Source organism: Phyllobates terribilis, unplaced genomic scaffold, assembly GCF_046119375.1.
Source record: "Phyllobates terribilis strain yellow unplaced genomic scaffold, ASM4611937v1 Scaffold_1442__1_contigs__length_286414, whole genome shotgun sequence".
NCBI lineage: Eukaryota > Metazoa > Chordata > Amphibia > Anura > Dendrobatidae > Phyllobates > Phyllobates terribilis.
The window spans coordinates 18,450-25,000 of NW_027364202.1; positions in this window are offsets into that span (position 1 = coordinate 18,450).

The window sequence follows — 6,551 nt, forward strand, 5'->3', positions numbered from 1 at the left end:
AACTTTTTTTCAATTTTCCCCCTGTGGGATATATATTTTACCCACACTTTTGGAGCCCTCCTGGGATGCCCTCTAACATACTAGAACCTCATTTTGTGGAAGTTTTCACAAAATTGTGAAATTTTCAAAAAGTCAGAAATTTTGCCAAAAACGACTAAGTATCAAGGACTCATCGCGCGAATCGCTCTGGAACTGAAATCGGATGCGCGCACTGACACGCTCCCCTGTCTGGAAGTCTGACAAAAGTTGAAAAATTTTCTAAGTCCCCAAAAATTTTTTTTTTCAACTTTTTTTCAATTTTCCCCCTGTGGGATATATATTTTACCCACACTTTTGGAGCCCTCCTGGGATGCCCTCTAACATACTAGAACCTCATTTTGTGGAAGTTTTCACAAAATTGTGAAATTTTCCAAAAAGTCAGAAATTTTGCAAAAACGACTAAGTATCAAGGACTCATCGCGCGAATCGCTCTGGAACTGAAATCGGATGCGCGCACTGACACGCTCCCCTGTCTGGAAGTCTGACAAAAGTTGAAAAATTTTCTAAGTCCCCAAAAATTTTTTTTTTCAACTTTTTTTCAATTTTCCCCCTGTGGGATATATATTTTACCCACACTTTTGGAGCCCTCCTGGGATGCCCTCTAACATACTAGAACCTCATTTTGTGGAAGTTTTCACAAAATTGTGAAATTTTCAAAAAGTCAGAAATTTTGCCAAAAACGACTAAGTATCAAGGACTCATCGCGCGAATCGCTCTGGAACTGAAATCGGATGCGCGCACTGACACGCTCCCCTGTCTGGAAGTCTGACAAAAGTTGAAAAATTTTCTAAGTCCCCAAAAATTTTTTTTTCAACTTTTTTTCAATTTTCCCCCTGTGGGATATATATTTTACCCACACTTTTGGAGCCCTCCTGGGATGCCCTCTAACATACTAGAACCTCATTTTGTGGAAGTTTTCACAAAATTGTGAAATTTTCCAAAAAGTCAGAAATTTTGCAAAAACGACTAAGTATCAAGGACTCATCGCGCGAATCGCTCTGGAACTGAAATCGGATGCGCGCACTGACACGCTCCCCTGTCTGGAAGTCTGACAAAAGTTGAAAAATTTTCTAAGTCCCCAAAAATTTTTTTTTTCAACTTTTTTTCAATTTTCCCCCTGTGGGATATATATTTTACCCACACTTTTGGAGCCCTCCTGGGATGCCCTCTAACATACTAGAACCTCATTTTGTGGAAGTTTTCACAAAATTGTGAAATTTTCCAAAAAGTCAGAAATTTTGCAAAAACGACTAAGTATCAAGGACTCATCGCGCGAATCGCTCTGGAACTGAAATCGGATGCGCGCACTGACATGCTCCCCTCTCTGGAAGTCTGACACATGTGTGAAAATTTTCTAAGTCCCCAAAAATTTTTTTTTTCAACTTTTTTTCAATTTTCCCCCTGTGGGATATATATTTTACCCACACTTTTGGAGCCCTCCTGGGATGCCCTCTAACATACTAGAACCTCATTTTGTGGAAGTTTTCACAAAATTGTGAAATTTTCAAAAAGTCAGAAATTTTGCCAAAAACGACTAAGTATCAAGGACTCATCGCGCGAATCGCTCTGGAACTGAAATCGGATGCGCGCACTGACACGCTCCCCTGTCTGGAAGTCTGACACATGTGTGAAAATTTTCTAAGTCCCCAAAAATTTTTTTTTTCAACTTTTTTTCAATTTTCCCCCTGTGGGATATATATTTTACCCACACTTTTGGAGCCCTCCTGGGATGCCCTCTAACATACTAGAACCTCATTTTGTGGAAGTTTTCACAAAATTGTGAAATTTTCAAAAAGTCAGAAATTTTGCCAAAAACGACTAAGTATCAAGGACTCATCGCGCGAATCGCTCTGGAACTGAAATCGGATGCGCGCACTGACACGCTCCCCTGTCTGGAAGTCTGACAAAAGTTGAAAAATTTTCTAAGTCCCCAAAAATTTTTTTTTTCAACTTTTTTTCAATTTTCCCCCTGTGGGATATATATTTTACCCACACTTTTGGAGCCCTCCTGGGATGCCCTCTAACATACTAGAACCTCATTTTGTGGAAGTTTTCACAAAATTGTGAAATTTTCCAAAAAGTCAGAAATTTTGCAAAAACGACTAAGTATCAAGGACTCATCGCGCGAATCGCTCTGGAACTGAAATCGGATGCGCGCACTGACACGCTCCCCTGTCTGGAAGTCTGACAAAAGTTGAAAAATTTTCTAAGTCCCCAAAAATTTTTTTTTTCAACTTTTTTTCAATTTTCCCCCTGTGGGATATATATTTTACCCACACTTTTGGAGCCCTCCTGGGATGCCCTCTAACATACTAGAACCTCATTTTGTGGAAGTTTTCACAAAATTGTGAAATTTTCAAAAAGTCAGAAATTTTGCCAAAAACGACTAAGTATCAAGGACTCATCGCGCGAATCGCTCTGGAACTGAAATCGGATGCGCGCACTGACACGCTCCCCTGTCTGGAAGTCTGACAAAAGTTGAAAAATTTTCTAAGTCCCCAAAAATTTTTTTTTTCAACTTTTTTTCAATTTTCCCCCTGTGGGATATATATTTTACCCACACTTTTGGAGCCCTCCTGGGATGCCCTCTAACATACTAGAACCTCATTTTGTGGAAGTTTTCACAAAATTGTGAAATTTTCCAAAAAGTCAGAAATTTTGCAAAAACGACTAAGTATCAAGGACTCATCGCGCGAATCGCTCTGGAACTGAAATCGGATGCGCGCACTGACACGCTCCCCTGTCTGGAAGTCTGACAAAAGTTGAAAAATTTTCTAAGTCCCCAAAAATTTTTTTTTTCAACTTTTTTTCAATTTTCCCCCTGTGGGATATATATTTTACCCACACTTTTGGAGCCCTCCTGGGATGCCCTCTAACATACTAGAACCTCATTTTGTGGAAGTTTTCACAAAATTGTGAAATTTTCCAAAAAGTCAGAAATTTTGCAAAAACGACTAAGTATCAAGGACTCATCGCGCGAATCGCTCTGGAACTGAAATCGGATGCGCGCACTGACATGCTCCCCTCTCTGGAAGTCTGACACATGTGTGAAAATTTTCTAAGTCCCCAAAAATTTTTTTTTTCAACTTTTTTTCAATTTTCCCCCTGTGGGATATATATTTTACCCACACTTTTGGAGCCCTCCTGGGATGCCCTCTAACATACTAGAACCTCATTTTGTGGAAGTTTTCACAAAATTGTGAAATTTTCAAAAAGTCAGAAATTTTGCCAAAAACGACTAAGTATCAAGGACTCATCGCGCGAATCGCTCTGGAACTGAAATCGGATGCGCGCACTGACACGCTCCCCTGTCTGGAAGTCTGACAAAAGTTGAAAAATTTTCTAAGTCCCCAAAAATTTTTTTTTTCAACTTTTTTTCAATTTTCCCCCTGTGGGATATATATTTTACCCACACTTTTGGAGCCCTCCTGGGATGCCCTCTAACATACTAGAACCTCATTTTGTGGAAGTTTTCACAAAATTGTGAAATTTTCCAAAAAGTCAGAAATTTTGCAAAAACGACTAAGTATCAAGGACTCATCGCGCGAATCGCTCTGGAACTGAAATCGGATGCGCGCACTGACACGCTCCCCTGTCTGGAAGTCTGACAAAAGTTGAAAAATTTTCTAAGTCCCCAAAAATTTTTTTTTTCAACTTTTTTTCAATTTTCCCCCTGTGGGATATATATTTTACCCACACTTTTGGAGCCCTCCTGGGATGCCCTCTAACATACTAGAACCTCATTTTGTGGAAGTTTTCACAAAATTGTGAAATTTTCCAAAAAGTCAGAAATTTTGCAAAAACGACTAAGTATCAAGGACTCATCGCGCGAATCGCTCTGGAACTGAAATCGGATGCGCGCACTGACACGCTCCCCTGTCTGGAAGTCTGACAAAAGTTGAAAAATTTTCTAAGTCCCCAAAAATTTTTTTTTTCAACTTTTTTTCAATTTTCCCCCTGTGGGATATATATTTTACCCACACTTTTGGAGCCCTCCTGGGATGCCCTCTAACATACTAGAACCTCATTTTGTGGAAGTTTTCACAAAATTGTGAAATTTTCAAAAAGTCAGAAATTTTGCCAAAAACGACTAAGTATCAAGGACTCATCGCGCGAATCGCTCTGGAACTGAAATCGGATGCGCGCACTGACACGCTCCCCTGTCTGGAAGTCTGACACATGTGTGAAAATTTTCTAAGTCCCCAAAAATTTTTTTTTTCAACTTTTTTTCAATTTTCCCCCTGTGGGATATATATTTTACCCACACTTTTGGAGCCCTCCTGGGATGCCCTCTAACATACTAGAACCTCATTTTGTGGAAGTTTTCACAAAATTGTGAAATTTTCAAAAAGTCAGAAATTTTGCCAAAAACGACTAAGTATCAAGGACTCATCGCGCGAATCGCTCTGGAACTGAAATCGTATGCGCGCACTGACACGCTCCCCTGTCTGGAAGTCTGACAAAAGTTGAAAAATTTTCTAAGTCCCCAAAAATTTTTTTTTTCAACTTTTTTTCAATTTTCCCCCTGTGGGATATATATTTTACCCACACTTTTGGAGCCCTCCTGGGATGCCCTCTAACATACTAGAACCTCATTTTGTGGAAGTTTTCACAAAATTGTGAAATTTTCCAAAAAGTCAGAAATTTTGCAAAAACGACTAAGTATCAAGGACTCATCGCGCGAATCGCTCTGGAACTGAAATCGGATGCGCGCACTGACACGCTCCCCTGTCTGGAAGTCTGACAAAAGTTGAAAAATTTTCTAAGTCCCCAAAAATTTTTTTTTTCAACTTTTTTTCAATTTTCCCCCTGTGGGATATATATTTTACCCACACTTTTGGAGCCCTCCTGGGATGCCCTCTAACATACTAGAACCTCATTTTGTGGAAGTTTTCACAAAATTGTGAAATTTTCCAAAAAGTCAGAAATTTTGCAAAAACGACTAAGTATCAAGGACTCATCGCGCGAATCGCTCTGGAACTGAAATCGGATGCGCGCACTGACATGCTCCCCTCTCTGGAAGTCTGACACATGTGTGAAAATTTTCTAAGTCCCCAAAAATTTTTTTTTTCAACTTTTTTTCAATTTTCCCCCTGTGGGATATATATTTTACCCACACTTTTGGAGCCCTCCTGGGATGCCCTCTAACATACTAGAACCTCATTTTGTGGAAGTTTTCACAAAATTGTGAAATTTTCCAAAAAGTCAGAAATTTTGCAAAAACGACTAAGTATCAAGGACTCATCGCGCGAATCGCTCTGGAACTGAAATCGGATGCGCGCACTGACATGCTCCCCTCTCTGGAAGTCTGACACATGTGTGAAAATTTTCTAAGTCCCCAAAAATTTTTTTTTTCAACTTTTTTTCAATTTTCCCCCTGTGGGATATATATTTTACCCACACTTTTGGAGCCCTCCTGGGATGCCCTCTAACATACTAGAACCTCATTTTGTGGAAGTTTTCACAAAATTGTGAAATTTTCAAAAAGTCAGAAATTTTGCCAAAAACGACTAAGTATCAAGGACTCATCGCGCGAATCGCTCTGGAACTGAAATCGGATGCGCGCACTGACACGCTCCCCTGTCTGGAAGTCTGACACATGTGTGAAAATTTTCTAAGTCCCCAAAAATTTTTTTTTTCAACTTTTTTTCAATTTTCCCCCTGTGGGATATATATTTTACCCACACTTTTGGAGCCCTCCTGGGATGCCCTCTAACATACTAGAACCTCATTTTGTGGAAGTTTTCACAAAATTGTGAAATTTTCAAAAAGTCAGAAATTTTGCCAAAAACGACTAAGTATCAAGGACTCATCGCGCGAATCGCTCTGGAACTGAAATCGGATGCGCGCACTGACACGCTCCCCTGTCTGGAAGTCTGACAAAAGTTGAAAAATTTTCTAAGTCCCCAAAAATTTTTTTTTTCAACTTTTTTTCAATTTTCCCCCTGTGGGATATATATTTTACCCACACTTTTGGAGCCCTCCTGGGATGCCCTCTAACATACTAGAACCTCATTTTGTGGAAGTTTTCACAAAATTGTGAAATTTTCCAAAAAGTCAGAAATTTTGCAAAAACGACTAAGTATCAAGGACTCATCGCGCGAATCGCTCTGGAACTGAAATCGGATGCGCGCACTGACACGCTCCCCTGTCTGGAAGTCTGACAAAAGTTGAAAAATTTTCTAAGTCCCCAAAAATTTTTTTTTTCAACTTTTTTTCAATTTTCCCCCTGTGGGATATATATTTTACCCACACTTTTGGAGCCCTCCTGGGATGCCCTCTAACATACTAGAACCTCATTTTGTGGAAGTTTTCACAAAATTGTGAAATTTTCAAAAAGTCAGAAATTTTGCCAAAAACGACTAAGTATCAAGGACTCATCGCGCGAATCGCTCTGGAACTGAAATCGGATGCGCGCACTGACACGCTCCCCTGTCTGGAAGTCTGACACATGTGTGAAAATTTTCTAAGTCCCCAAAAATTTTTTTTTTCAACTTTTTTTCAATTTTCCC